General features: G+C 55.0%; 1 long non-coding RNA gene across 1 annotated transcript; it reads right to left on the minus strand.

Moving 5' to 3' along the window:
• Positions 1–4,035: 4,035 nt before the first annotated feature.
• Positions 4,036–13,888, minus strand: LOC123381145. The gene is made up of 4 exons (XR_006587814.1): positions 13,644–13,888; positions 9,438–9,488; positions 8,924–9,120; positions 4,036–7,100 (listed from the first exon to the last, which is right to left on the minus strand). It is a non-coding gene; the product is annotated as an uncharacterized LOC123381145 (long non-coding RNA).
• Positions 13,889–15,808: the final 1,920 nt, after the last annotated feature.

A 15,808-nucleotide genomic window follows, 5' to 3' on the forward strand; every position in this document is an offset into this window, starting at 1 on the left:
TGCGATGCCGAACGTCACGTGATCGCAACTGAGCTGATGCTTCCGTCTCATAAATGAATAAACATTAAAAACAAATTTTAAATGGCACAGGAAAGGGAGACAGTCCAGGGCATGTGGCACCCCAAGTCATCCCAGTGCGGTGACATTGATTCGTGTCGCCTCACCAGTTGACAGAGCTGAGGCCATCTGATGGCCCCCGTGCACAGACACCCCCGCTGCATAACCCACCTGCCCCTGAGGCAGGATACAGACGGGACCGCTGCTCAGCTCTCCTCCTTTGTGAGCTGATTCCAAGTGCGCTTCTGATCAGACCTGTGGCCTGACCCAACTCCTTGGGTGCCGTGTGAACCTGAGACCCTGGCCCTTCTCAACAGGTGTCCTTACTCCAGGGAAATCAAGACGCCACAAGCAGGAAACAGGAAAGACCGGGAGACCCTCGAGCTGCCAGGAGGGAGAGCTGGCAGTCAGGTGTCTTCAACAGGTCTTAATAACACAACACAGTTCATCCAGCTTCAAGATGTTATAATGTCGTCTTGACCCGTATTCACATGACTTTAACACTGGGGGAAAAAACTAGAACAAGAATCCAATAGCAGCATTTTTCTCAACAGCCAACCAAACGTCTACCGGCTCATAAGCGGATAGAAAAAGAGGCAAATCCACACGACGGGATAGAATCGGCGGAAAGATGAAACGGAATGAAGAGCTTTCGAGCGCCGCAATGCGGATGGACCTTGGCCTACAAAGGACCACGTTTCACGGTCCCGTTGATGGGGACCTTCCGTGGGCAGAGAGTAAACTGGCGGCTCCCGGAGGCCGCGGTGCTGGGGGAGCCTGGGGGAGGCGCGGGCACGGGGGCAAAGCTAACGGGCACGGGGCCTCCTTGGGGCGACGAGAACTTTGCAGCGTGAGCACAGCGATGGCTGTGCACGCCTGTGAGTGGCCTAAAACCACCAAACTGGCAGTTCCAGAGGGTGAGCCGTGTGGTGTGAGTCACGTCTCAGGAAAGCTGGTTCCGAAAAAAGACAGACAAGCGCTGGGCCTGTGTCCTCGCAGCCTGGTCGGAGTGACCACTGCCGCCTGAGCCGGTGTGTGGGCTGCGGCCCGGAATGTTTGACAAACAGTCTTCTCATGCATTATACATGTACCTTAAAACAATACTAATGGACGCCTGGAAAGAGGGCAGGTATTTCCATCACCCAGGGCTGAGGCCGCGCAAATTAACAACACGACGGTTCATTGGAGCAGGAAATGGATTGGTCTGCGAACACAGGAAATCTTTGTGGGAGTGCGTGGGATTATCCATACAGTTGTTTGCTAATTGTGGCTACTGTGACCGTCCCGGGAGCACTCGCGAGGACCTGAAATCAGGGCTCGGCAAAGGGCCTGGCCCAGCGCCGGGGAACGTGCTCCCTGCTCCCTGCCCTCGGGCCAGCTGTGCCGGCCCAGCCGCCCCACGCTATGTGTGCACACGTGCGTCCTGGGGGGCGTGTCAGGACACTCTGTTCCTCCCGCTTCGTTCACGCCGCGTGTCCCTGCGGCCCGGAAGGACCCCCAGGGAAGACGCCGTCTGGTTAACTCCCGCGTGTGGCCAGAGCGTGACCACGTTCACTGCGAGGCCTGACAGCTTGCGGTCTGTGACCCTGTCCTTGAATGAGCCCCCGAACTTTGGAAATACGATCCACCTTTGCAAAGTAAAAGGGACTCATGCCAAGCAAAGGGGCCACAGACGCTCCCTGCGCCCCACACCCTCTGTTCCTAATTGGGGAAGACACACGCTGTCCTCTGGTTCCGGCTGGTGCCGTGTGTCCTGAAGGGTAGCTTCCCAGCACAGTGGGCCATAAACGTTTCATCAGATCAGGAGGTAAAGACTTCCTGAAGTTCTAAAAGTGAATCCAAAAGCCTCCTTGGTGAGCTGTGCTGCCAGTGTGGCCTATCTGCATCCGGCCCGTAGAAGGGACAGACCTCGGACAGAGGGCCCTACAGAGTTCACCAAACTTGCCAGGAAGCCGTAAGTTCACCCTTAGCTTCCGTAAGACGTGGGTCTGGCCTCTCTGGGCGGCCTCCACCCCACGGCTCTACACCCTGAGTGATGCGCCCGCTGCCTGCAGTGGAGTTGATTCTGGGAACGGAAGTCCCGAGGAAAGCCCTCTTCCACCAGCACCACCGGCTCCGGATCTGACGGTCAGTGAGAGGAGATGGCAGGTACCACAGGGCAGCACGGGAGAAACAGGTGTCCCCAGCAAAACGTCCGCGCAAGGACACGGGGAGCACCTAGGTGTTCAGAGGCAAAGCCACCAGCAGTTTGGGATTTTAGAACTCAGCAGCAGCAAAACAAGACCCACCGCGACGGTCACGGTCCACCTACCACCGTCCACCCATCGTACTCACCCGGTGACCCAGTGAGGGCCTCAGCCGCCCCAAACCCACCCCCCCCCCGCCCCGGTCAGCACAGCGGGGACGGCACCTACCTCTGCGGGAAGCAACTGCACCATGACCTTTGCTGCCTGACCACCCGGGATCCCTGACCCCCGGGGTTTGCCGACCCCCAGGGTTTGCTGACCACCGGGGCTCCCTGACCTTTGAGGCAAGTGCCTGTGTGTGGGAGCCTGCAAGTGCTCAGACTTCTCGGGCCTTTTCTGACTTGGGCCCTCTTGCCCTGATGCCCCAGTGACCCCCAGCTTACACTGAGTCCTCGAGGCCTCACGGAGCCCAGCGTTCCGGAGCTGCGGTCCACCCACCCAGGGTGTTCAGACTGGTTCTCCAACGGTCCCGTCTCTGGCTTTAAAAACTGCCTTCAAAAGAAGTCAGTTTATTTCAAGATTTTAAACATTTCAATACAATCTTTTCTCCTGACTCTTCTGTGCACTTATATATCAGCAAGCATAGAAATAAAGTTACTACAAACAGCTGGCCCAAATTATTCTTCCAGTTTATCTCTGTAAACACCCTCCATGGGTTGCAGAATGTGCATATTTTCTATGCTCCACATTTGGCTCATAGATACTGTTGTGAGCACTGGATAGTACGGTTAAAAATGTTTCTCTTTCATTTCGGAGTCTTTAATTTTATGTTTGAGCTTTGCATAAAAATAGCTTGTAATTGCTTTTTGACAGTAATAAGCCTAAGATTGTGACTCAAAAATTTGAGATATTATGTTCTTTTGTAATTGTATTCAATGAAAACATAGTTCAATGTGGAGCTTAAAAAAATCCCAGCGGGCATAGTCCTACATTCCACTGACACCATTAAAGTTACGGGAAAGTTACAGGAAAGTTGGCACATGAGGCCGACCCACCAGGACACAGGCTGATTGTCTAAGGAGCTCCTTTCCACCGAGCAGAAGCTCTCTTAGCAGAAGCTACGAGGGGAAAAGGAGAACATCTAGAACCTTCTAGCGTTCTCTCCTTGCCCCCAGCTCACGATGCGTCCTGTGGTGGGAGTGAGAACACCTCTCTGACTTCATCGAAGTTACAGACCGATACGAGAGTTCGTGCGTTGCACAGAAGCGCCCAACGTAAAGAGAATAAGGTCAGAAAAGAAAAGCCGAAAGCACGCAAAGCTTTCTGAGCACGAACTGAGAAGGACGCTGCTCCGGGAGCAAGGACGTCACCCAGAGACGGTGTGAGGTGGTGGAAAGCGGCTAACGTGTTTTTCAGGGAAGCAGAAACCGAATAAAATACTCCACAAACGTGGGAGCGAAGACTTAACCGAGTCCCATAAGCATCAAGTCTGCTCGGACTTCTCATTTGTTCTTTGGTTGTCAGACTTAAACCTCCTCCATGAAGTCCCCAGATGTGCCCCCTCACAGTTAAGTTCAAAGCGCTGAACGGGATGCCGTGGGGGGGTCTGGGACCCAGGAGGCCCCCAGGGTCTAGAGCATACCACTCCCATTCCCACTGAGTTCACGTCACTGCCACTGTCCTCAGCATCGAGGACGAGCAGGGTCGTGTCAGTGGCCCCACCTGGACGCGGGGTCGGCCTGCGGGGGGGGGGGGGCAGCAGCCGCCAGCCGGGAGGGGACGGTGAGCTTTGGTGCATCACCAGACGTTTGCCCTCGTCCCGTCCATCTCTGTTTTATTTTTGGTGTTATTGTTCAAAAAGTTCCTGGTAAGGCTTGTCTCAAGATTTCTGATGTTGACCAGTCAGTGCTCTTCTAAGTACCCGAGTCCGATGCTCCAGATGGGTGAGCCACCAGGGGCTGGTCACCATCCTTGGAACCTGCCTCACTTTCCTGCATCAGAGGTTCTGCTCGGGACGAGAACCATGTCCTGGAATCAGCCTCTGCCTGGGGAGATGGCCTTTCCACCTCTACCGGTGTCCCTCCTCTGGGCATCCCCAAGGCACCGTCTAGACTCCAGGTCCTATCTGGGCGTCGGCGTCCACACTCGGGGGTTCTGCCGCTCCGAAGCTGCTATGTCGCTGTCCTTGCGGACCAGCTCCCTCCTCTCTCTGGGGTTTTGGGGTCTGGGGTCTCTTGCTGTCTGCAGAGCCGGAGGCCCCCCAGGGCTAGAATCGGATGGGAGACTCAACTCTTCAATTAGGCTCCTCCTTGCATGGTCTTCGGGGCCTTAATAAAGGTCCTCGGTGCCCCAGGGACGCACAGCACGACCCAGGCCCAGCTGCCCCACAGAGCCAAGTGTAAAACCACCTGCTCGCTGGACAGAGACGTGTGAGAAGGAACGGGGATGCGTTTTCTCACATGAGGCTTCCCAGCCCTCCAGACCAGCCATTTGCACGAAGATCGTTTTCTCTAACTGCCGAATACCATCACCTTTACAGTATTCAGAGTGTGCCTGGGACTTTTGGTATTAACAAAAAATACTTTTTCTACTAAAATGAACGGTCTTCAATCGCAAGTTCTGTATGCCCTGAGTGCCTTTGTCTGTGTTGGGGGCGTGGGGCGCAGGTGCGCGGGACCCGCTCTGGGGGACGGAGACCAGCAGACACACACACAGCAGAGCACTGAGGCTAAGTACGCAACACGGGAGTCACTCTTAAAATTTTATAAACGTTAACATAGACACTCGACTTCAGTTTCTTTGGAAGTTAAGCAGGAAATGACAATTCCACCAGTACCCCTACCAAATGCTCACTTTTATGCAGAGGTTTTAAAACGTAAGGGATTGCAAATCAAATGCCATTTTCATGCTGCAAATTACTCTCCTTGGCACTGAAATATCACTGCAATTAAACCTGCAGGAAAGTATCACAAAGAAGCCCTTGACTGTTTTGAAACAAAATTGCGAGGCTCTTCGTGGTGCGAAAGTTGAAGGGTGGGCGATCAGGTCTATAACTCATTTTTATTACCTGCTCAACATTCCTCCAAAATGGTTCGTTCCGTACTTGCTGCAATGTGGATTCTTGACGCTCCAGCGCCGGGGGTGATTATAAACGGTGCCGGTGTCCTCGCCCAGATCTGGTTTCCGTGACCCACAAATGCCAGGCCCGCTTCCAGCCTTTCGCCTAACGTCAGGTCTGGAAACATTTCTCAGGCTCACCCGCCACTAAATGAGCGAGCCCGTCAGGCAGCCCGTGTGTGCTGAGGACAAAGATGAGAAAGTCGGGCACAGATGCATCCTCAGGAAACATAGTCTGGGAGGGAGAAGGACGTCCAACAAAATAGTGAATACTCAGCGGGAGAGGGTTAGACCGAGGGCTCCGGGAGCACAGGTTGCGCAGCAAAAGCACACGCAACACACGAGCAAGCCCATCACAGGCCGTGGGGTCGGCGCCCCTGGAGAACGTTCACTTCCTCACTGAGGATGTGACGTCACGTGAGGCCCCCCATCCTCTGGCCCATCCAAATAAGGCCTTTCAGCAGAGTGCTGGGTCGGCAGGCTGTTCCATTCCGGAGGTGCCTCCAAGGTGCACGCAGGTGCCCAAACCAGCAATGCGACGGGCGTCCCAGAGCCTCCTTCCTCTGGCCTCCGCGCCAGCACGCTCCCTGCTCCGTGACGCTGCACCTCCCACCCCACCCCTCCACTAACCTCCCTCTCCAGCTCCGGGCCGCTCGCCCACGTGAACGACTCCCGCCTCATCTCACCGCCAGCAATGTGCAGGACTGTCTGGGACACGTCGGTCGGAAGGCAGGCTCCAAACGCAGACTGCCTGTGTTCAGACCACACACCAGCCTGCCGGTGGGTGACCTCACTCAAGATGCGCACCCTCTGTGCACCTGAGCGTCTCCACTGCGCTCGAACCTGGCATCGATCCACGTGCGTGACGATCGCCGACATAAAAAATAATTTGAGCGTGTGGCCATCAAACCACCCACGCGGTCTGGTTCCACCCTCTGCGGAGAGGACCGTTCAAGCCGTGTCCCCAGGGACACTCTAATGCGGGAGGACAACCATGCTACCTCACCGGTCTGCAGGCACCCGGACCCTGGCATATTCGACGCCCCGTCGTCCCCGGGTCAGTGGCCTTCAAGGCCCCAGACCTGGGCCCGGCCCCACTGGCCCTCGCTAGCTCATGGGGCTGCCTGGCCTTCCCCGGGGAAGGGTGGCCCTGCAGGGGCCTGGAAGAGGGGCCTCCCCAGGCTGCCCAGGGCTCCAGATGAAGGATGTGCAGAGAGTGGTTCAGGGCACAGACTCGTGTGGGCTTATCTGTGTGTGTGTGCACGTGTGTGTGTGTGTGCATGCACAAGCTGAGGGCTTGGGAAAGGGAGACAAGAATTGCCTCGTGTGACATCAAAACACCATTTCCCTCCTCTACCCACCAGCCCACAGCAACCAGGAGATTCAGACTGCGTATCCCTGTGCCAGACTGAAGTGCAAGGTCAGTCCCTGCCCGGTCCCTGTGCTCACAGATGTGCAACACGGTGTGGTACGGGGTGAACAGAGACATAAGAGACACCTGAGATGCTCAGAAAGAAATTCAAGCTCAGAGCAGCAGCAGCAAGCTTAGCCACAGGCCTGGAGCTGAGGGGGAACCTCCCCACGGCCACCACACGGTCCTCAGTGGCTCCGTGAAGTCCACCGCGTGTCCGTCCCGCCAAGGCGCTGGGGGTCCTGAGGAAGCTTGGGCTCCGTGGCCTGATGGAAGGGTATCGGGGCCTGTGCACGGACATGTCACAGGTTCTCCACTGACCTCGGGACCTGAAAGTTAAAAGGATCTTTTTTTAATTCTCAAGACCCTGTACAGTCCAACCCAGGGAAGACAGAGAACAAGAGAAGGTTTCTCAGGGTGAGAGAAAGTGGGGGCCAGGCCTGTTCGCACCAGGAGGACTGGTGAGGGCTGAGCAGCGTGTGACGTGATGTTTTAGGGTCACGTAAATTAGGGAGACGCAAAGCAAACGTTGCAACTTTAGCCAGAAATCAGAAAGGCACATGTGAATGCATACAACCGAATAGAGATTATTTAAAATATAAAAACTCTGCGTGGAGAAAACAGGACGCGAGGGGACAAAGGGGCTCCCCGGGGCGCGTGGAGCGAGGAGGCGCCCAGCCCAGACGGTGCTCCGCGCCCGTCACTGCCACCAAGTCAGGAGCAGCGTCCCATCCAGTCCCATGCGTTTCAACGATGTCTGGACATCGCCATTCAATTGAATTCAGGGGAAAGAAAAGTAAAACTTAGCTGATTAGTACTGATGTTGACTTGCTTAAAATAAATAATAACTAGGAAAGTTCTATCACCGTAGCAGCAAGGAATCGCTAAAGTAAAAACCCTCCCGAACATCGGGGAACCTTTCCTTGGGAAAGGCAGGTTGTGTATTTAATTGTCTTCCGAGGAGAACAGAGTTTTCCAAGTCGGCTAAATAAAGCCCTGAAACAGGCCCTGGGAGAACCAGGCGCATAGGCCCAGGGGATGGACCCAATTACCTGCTGGTTCTTTTCCATCGTTAATGAGTCTGTTCCTCGCTATTACTTTATGATGCTAACCTCTCTGCCTCCCGTAGTTCAGCACCTCCATGCCACATACTGCAAATTGTGCTTAATGACACAACATAGGAGATCCAGGAGGGTACCCTATTTAAAGAAGAGGTTTCTTTTTCCATCCACTCATTTTTTTTTGTACCTGATGTGTCCTTTCAAGGTGTTTCTATCTGCGATGGTAATAAAGCACTTGATGAGTGTATTTATAGTTTGTCTACAAGCAGACACTCAAGTAATACAGAACTCCAAAAAACTAAAATATAAGTTCCAATCTGATTTTGATGTAACATTCCCCTTAATTCCTGCCACACTATCACATCTTTTCTTACAGAATACTGGGATTTTATGATATGAACTGAATTTACAAGATACTTTCCGTACTGGGGCGTCTGGGTGGCTCAGTCGGTTAAGCATCTGACTCTTGGTTTCAGTTCAGGTCATGATCTCACAGTCCGTGAGTTCAAGCCCCACATTGGGCTCTGTGCTGACAGCTCAGAGCCTGGAGCCTGCTTCGGATTCTGTGTCTCCCTCTCTCTCTGCCCCTCCCCTGCTCATGCTCTGTCTCTCTCTGTCTCAAAAATAAATAAATAAATAAATAAATAAATAAATAAATAAATAAATAGTTTTAAAAAACTATTTAAAAGATACTTTCCGTACTAAAAAGTAGAGGAAATACGTTTTGATAATGTCCATCATTGTGCCCCAGTCTTAACATCACTCAGCTACATATTATCAAAGTGAAATTTTGTTAATAGTTTCTGATACAATGTAGCTCACAGATAAAACAGATCTAGAATGTACATGATGAATCTGGTTTTCAAGTGGGGTAAAATCAGGGGCGCCTGGGTGGCTCAGTGGGTTAAGCATCCAACTCTTGACCTCAGCTCCAGTCTTAATCTCAGGGCCATGAGTTCAAGCCCCACATTGGACTATACACCAGGTGTGAAGCCTACTTAGAAAAAATAATTCAATAAATAAAGTTGTGTAAAATTGTTGTGAAACCACCTCTCATCAATAAATAAAGTTGTGTAAAATTGTGAAACCACCTCTCAGACTCTCTTCCCGTCCAGTAGAAGCTCCTCAGTGGGGATCTGCTGCGTCTGAAGGTCAAGGACGACGGCACAAGGCATTAAGGCAACGTTGTCCTGGCCATTCCGTTGCGTAAAATTGTGTAAAATTGTGAAACCACCTCTCAGACTCTCTTCCCGTCCAGTAGAAGCTCCTCAGTGGGGATCTGCTGCGTCTGAAGGTCAAGGACGACGGCACAAGGCATTAAGGCAACGTTGTCCTGGCCATTCCGTTGCCCTGAGTGACCTCAGACCATCACCCTAGAGCCCTGCAGCCTGCCCCTTCCCCCAACCCACTGGGCAAACGCACTGTCCCTTCCCCTCTCCAAGCTGTTGTCCCTTCCCTGGTGGCTGTTGTCCCTTCCCTGGTGGCTGTTGTCCCTTCCCTGCCCCCTCCAGCTGGTCCACTCCCCATACCGCTCAGGCCCGCACCTGACCTTTGCACCCCAGACCAACAGGAGCACAATTCATTTCACCTACTTCACCTACTCACCTACTCTGTAGGACTTTCGAGGTCTCTTCACAAGCATAGGAGAAGAACTTTCTAAGTGGGACAACAAAACCAGAAATGATGCACATTACAGAAAATGAAACAAAACAAAACAAAAAAAGCATGAAAAGATAAACAATACTGGGGAGAATTTTACATGTATTAAGAAAAAGGCTACTTCTGTCTTTATTTCATACATTATATCCTTATGTCGGATTTTACACCAGTAAGAAAATTATGAACAGATAACTATGCTATTGAATTGAGTTTGGGGCCATATTAAAAATTGGCATGTACCGAATTGAAAGAGGTCTTTGGTCACAGAAATGTTTTTTAAAGGAAGCAAATAAAATAGTGCTGTACGACATGACCCTTTTTATTTGAAAGAGTATTGTCTGCACAGGAAAAGTCCAAACGGAAATACATCAAAGTGTTAGGAGTCGCTATCTCCAGATTGTAGAACAGTTTTCCTTTTTATTCTTTTTTTTCTCTACTCTTATCTGTATATCTTTATAGTTTTGCAGTTTAAAAAGTCTAACCCCATTGGGCTTGACCCCAGACAAAGCCCCGCCTTCCCAGACTCTTCTCTGTGAACCCGACGCCAGCCCCCAACCCTCTCACCGGCCTCTCCCCTGCATCCCACCAGCCGCCCACCCTCCTGGGGCACCAGGAAGGACCCTCAAGATGCATCACACAGAGCAGCTCTGTGGCGGCCCTTTAACGACGCCAAAGCCTTTATGAAAGTGTTTGCCGCCCCTTGACGAGGAGAGCGTGAGCCGTGAGCCGGGCGGGAAGTGGAGACGCGGCTGGGAGCTGGGCTGGTCCGCTCGGGTCCCCCTCTGCTGCACCTGTCCCCGCGCGCGCCTCTGCACGCCTCCCCTGAAGGGCCCTGCACACAGACGGGCTGGAGGAGTGAGCGGAGCGAGACCTACTAATCACATCAGGTGCTCCCATGAGCACACGTGGTGCTATCATGTCTCGGGGTATTCCGAGTACTACAGAGTATTCTGGAAGAGAGAGTCCCAGGGGAACACCATGAGCCATCGGCTGGCCCTCGGCTGCAGCATGGACGCGCCTCGGGAGAGCCAGGTGGCCAGCATGACTGGACGTCGACCTCGACAAGGACGCGTCTGTGACACCTGGGACAGGTGTGGGTGGTGCCTGGGGCAGGAGGGGGCGGGAACCCGTGGACCAGAGAGGCGAGACAGTGCTCTGTACCCTCCTTTCTCCTCCTGACTCCCCCTGGGGCCGTCGGTGACAGGCTGCGAGTGGGGCTGGGGGGGGCAGGCGCCCTGAACACTTCCCCCCCCAGCCCAGGCACTAGGGTCGCACCAGACGGTGACCGTCCCTGGGTAAGACAGCACCAGCAGAGGCCCCGGGAAGACTCTCTGCCCGGGATCCCGACCCTGTCACCTGGGGGAGGCTGCCCTGGCCTCCCCATCGCCGTCCTACTCCCAGGACAGTGAAAGCCGTGTTCCCCTTTCCCAGGGAAGTTACAGGGTCCCTGTGGCCCCAGGGCTGTAGAGGGAGGACAGGAAGTAACCAAACAAAGAAGCCGATGTGAGAGTGAGACCTAGACGTGGGACGGGCAGGCAGACAAGACTGTGATGTGGGCCTGCGAGTTACCGAGTTCCCGTCCAAGGGCAGACGGCACAGGCTGGGAGGAGGGAGGTGGCCGTGCTGCTGCTGAGTAAGGAGCGACGTCAGCGGGGACACTCCTGGGGGCCGTCAGGAAAGGGTGACGGTGTGGAGAGTGGGGACGAGACCGAGGGCGAAAGGCCCCCCAACAGAACGGGAAGATGTGACGGCCCCGGACGTGCCGGAGCTCTCGCACTAAGAGGCTGTTGACCGTGAAGAGGAAAGTCCGCGCTCACGCTGCGGACAAGCCCGGAACCCACAGGCCAGGGGCGCGAGTGTTCACAGCCCCAGACAGCCGGCCTTTGTGTCCTTGGCCCTGCGGGCTGGCAGGTGTGGCCTGGGGCCAGGACCGGGCTGGCAGGTGCGGCAGGAGGCCCTGTGTCAGAAGCCCTGGGAGCTTCAGAAACAAGGGCGGAAAAGTCACGCAAAGTCAACCGTGTGCCGAGTCGGGGCCGCCTCAGAGAGACGTTCGTCACTGGCACATGCCCCTCTATTTCTGATCCGTCCGTGCTAAGTGTTTCCAACAGAAACAAATTCTACTTTAACATTACCTTTGAAATTAAAGTTTCCAGAGCCTTACGATGAAATTTATGTCAAATTAATTTCTGGGGCTCAATGAAGCTTAAAATGAATTCATAATGAGGTGCATTTAAGAGGTGTATAGAGGGGCTTGGGGGGGCCGATCAGAGAGGTCCCCTTCCTGCCGTTAACTCTGATTCCATGATGATGGCACACTCTTTCCCGGCACGGCACATCACGCAAGGAACGCTATGTTCCTACAATTACTGTATATGCAGAACGTGTGGCCAGATGGAGGCTGAACATTGCTACATTATTATTATCATTATTATTATTATTAGTTAGCGGGGTACCGACAATGTGCACACACGCGAGACATAATGAAGAGACGGTTCCTGAGCCGCAGATTTATTTTTTAATTTAGACGTTCTTATAATTCCAATATAACACATACAACCTGAGAAAATGATTGTCTCAAAAGTGCAAGATTATCTAAAAATATGCACTTATGGTTCCTAATGACATACTCCTGCTTCCAATTGAGTGTGGATGGACAGTAAAATTTAAGAGGCTATGACTTCACAGAAAATAAGGTATCTTTTCACTCTTCATATGCAAATATTAAAAACTTTAAGGGCATGTCGTAAATAGAGTTCGTTTCTTCAGCAAATAAACTGTGGAGTGCTCTAAAGATGTTGGAAAATGTGCACAATTCTGTAATCCACTTGATTATTGCATGATTATTACATTTGGGCTGAGAAGCTAAAACAGGAATGTATTGTTTAATTTAGCTCACATCAGATTCCTAATGATATACGCGAGGTGTATACCCTTGCGTATTGTGTTCCCAACAACATACATTCACCCAGAAACAGACGGATGGTAGCGTTTGCGTCGTGGGCACAGGGCCGCGGATGGGTTATCCCATCGGGACTTGGGGAAAAGGCCCAACGAAGACAGTACCCAGCGGCTCCCGGACAGGGCTGGCGGGAACCATCCCGACCCAGGCCGCTCGGTGAAACGGGTGGTCCCTGCCCAGCCCCCCAGAAACGAGCTGTAGGAGCCACGTCGCTGTGTGGTCTTTTAGAGATGCCACGTGTGAAAAACATTCAACAGAAAACACACGGTGCCTTCTTTTTGAGGACGAGGCACTGCCCCCCTCCGACACCCGCACTGGCACGAACCGGTCACGTGGCAAGCGGGAGCCGCCGTGGTCCCGCATGGAGACGCACGGACCCGATGGAGGGCAGGCCGAGGACGAGGCCGCCTCATCACACAGGTAGCGCTCCAGCTGCAGGTGAGTCCTGGGAAAGAGCGCGTGTGATTTGTGGAGGCTGGCGGGGCTCACGGCCAGCGCCCCTGGGGCCTTAGCATCTGTGGGACCCCGTGGCACCTCTGAGGACAACCTGGCCTCCCGTCACCCCTTCCAATTCTGCCTCTACCTCCTGCTGTACTGATAGCGTCGTTGTGTTTTTTGCTTTTTTATTTATTTTTATTTGAAGGGAGAGAGCGTGTGTGCCCAGGAGAGAGCGTGGGGGAGGGACAGAGGGAGAGAGGATCCCCAGCAGGCTCCGAGCTGTCAGCGCAGAGCCCGAGTCGGGGCTTGAGCCGCGAGCCTCGAGATGGTGACCTGAGCTGAAATCAAGAGTCAGACACGTAACCGGTGGAGCCACCCAGGCGCCCCTGTCGTGCTCTCTTTAACGTGTGGTTCTCTTAGGTGAAACTTCGAGTCCTTTTTTGGAACAACTGGTGACGTAAATACAGATACAATTAGCTAAATAAACCTCAGAACGTCCATTTTTCCATCTCTACCACGTGCACAGAAGCCGCCCAGCCGCCGTGTTTCCTGATGAACTAGACGAGCCCATCTTTCTCTCAACACTTCAAACATTCAAAGTCTAAATTAATAAATATTTAATTGGATGGCTCTAAAACACAATATCAGCCCACTTCATTAACTGTTCCACTGCGTATTCATCAAACTTTCATTGCTTCTGAGGACAAGTAGGACTCTGGTTAGATATTCTCACATCCAAGAACTGAGCGGCCTACCTTGCCAAGAAGCCTGGTCACTCTGATTTGCCCCAGCTCCCACGTTTTGAAAACGGATGAACCCTTGCCTATTTGCGACTTAAAACGTCGTTATTTCTAGGAACCAGAAGGTGACACTGGAAAAAAAGAAAAACACGGTTCAGTGAGATGGGGCACCCACAAAACCGGCAAATCGGAGCCCAACGTATTTAGCACTTACGGGCCCACAGTTGTAAGGAAAGTGTTGTCCGGACAGTTTCCCGTGATCCTCTCCTGCTGCCCCCGGTCCTCGGTGCTGCCCGGCACCCCCCCACTGCCCCACCCCGCCACTGCCCCAACCCCCCCACTGCCCCAACACCCTTCCACCGCTGCCCCCCCCACTGCCCCAACCACCCCCACCCCCGCTGCTGCCCCACCCCCCCACTGCCCCACCCCCCCCCACTGTCCCACCCCCCCACTGCCCCAACCCCCCTTCCGCCGCTGCCCCCCTACTGCCCCAACCACCCCCCCCCCGCTGCTGCCCCACCCCCCCACTGCCCCACCCCCCCCACTGCCCCAACCCCCCTTCCACCGCTGCCCCCCTACTGCCCCACCCCCTACTACCCCACCCCCGTACTGCCCCAACCCCCCCCCCCCCCGACTGCCCCACCTCCCCCTGCACTGCCCCATCCTGCTGACACTACTCCAAGGCCTTCTGGAAACAACTCCAGGCTGGCATGATGCAGAGCCAGGGCTGGGAATTGTGGCAAAGGGAAGCCTCATTTTTAACGATTATTTGCTGCAACAAGACAGATACTTGCCCAAAACATTCCTAAACCGAAGCCAGTAAGTGTTTCCAAACAACCCTACAATCAGAACAGATACTCGCAGAAAGCAGCCAGAGAAACGTTTTCCTCCACCTCCGGATCTGCAGCGTTTGGGGCTTTTTCAGGCAGAGATGGAAACCGCCGCGCCGCCCCGGGCGGGGCGGGAGGGAAAGGCCGCCAGGGGTGTTTCTGCGCACGGTTCAGGGTCCGGACTCTGCGTGCGGCCCCCCCCTGCAGCCCCGGGTCTCTGCCTCCCGGGACGTGACGGGACACGTGGCACGTGTGCCACAGGGACGTGGCCAGCCCGCCGCCGACGCCAGATCGGGTCGGTCACGGACAAGGGCGTCGCTTTCCCACGGAGGCGCCGCGTGCCCCGAAGTCCTACCCCGAAACCCGGCCTCCCGGGTGGTGTCGTCAGGGGTGGCTCTTTGGAGGTGACTGGGGTCTGAGGGGATTAGCACCTCCTACCGGAGACCCCAGGGGAACCCCTCACCCCGTCTGCCACGTGAGGCCCCAGCGGTTACCACAAGGGGTCCGGGAGGGCCCGGAGGAGGGTCCTCACCCGCCAGGCGCGTGGGCACCCTGACCTCTGGCCCCCGGCCTCCTTGGGCAGGAAGCGTGGGCACGCGAGCCGGGCGGGGGCGGCGGGCAGCCCGCACTGCCTGACCCACGTGGTCCCCGAAGTTCCTTCACTGAGCATCTCAGTCGTGGCTTCAGGAGCGCGTATTAAGATTCACAACCCTCCAGTAGGGCTGGTCCTTCCAACCTGCTGCTGACGCCGCAGCACGAGCTTCTGTGCGCATCGCAGCCGGGAGCCCCAAAGATGCAAACACGAAGCAGGTACGTTTTTCTTGGAAAATGGGGATTAAGCACAGGGGGCCCTGGAGCCAGGCTTGGAAAGTGCCCACGAGAGCAACCAGCCATCCACACGTGGCGGGGCCACGAGCGCCCTTTCCCACTGTGCCGCCGGGCGACTCCCCACGGTGGGCAGTCGCGGCCGTCCAGGACCTGACACTTACGCCTTCTACCTGTCCCTCGGCCAGGAGCCCCCAGCCTGCCGCCCAGGGTCCTCCGGAGCCGCCGGGGCAGCGGGCGCGCCACGGGCAGGTGCAGGGCCGTGCCTCCCAGCCGACCCGACCCGACCCGGGCCCTGACGGCCCCACCGCACGCCGTCCCCGGGGCCGCTCCCAGCCCCCGGCTGGGCTCAGGGGGCTCTCGAACCGGGCCGTCCAGCCCAGCACAGGACCCCCACGCAGGCCAGCTCTTCCTCCCGCCCTCCCTCCCCACAGACGTCCGCTCAGAGCGTGGCTTCTGCCTCAGCTCACAGTCCCCCCACCTCGCTCGCCGGGTCTGCTTCCCAAACAGCCCAGACGGTGCTGT

This window comes from Felis catus, chromosome D3, assembly GCF_018350175.1.
Source record: "Felis catus isolate Fca126 chromosome D3, F.catus_Fca126_mat1.0, whole genome shotgun sequence".
Lineage (NCBI taxonomy): Eukaryota > Metazoa > Chordata > Mammalia > Carnivora > Felidae > Felis > Felis catus.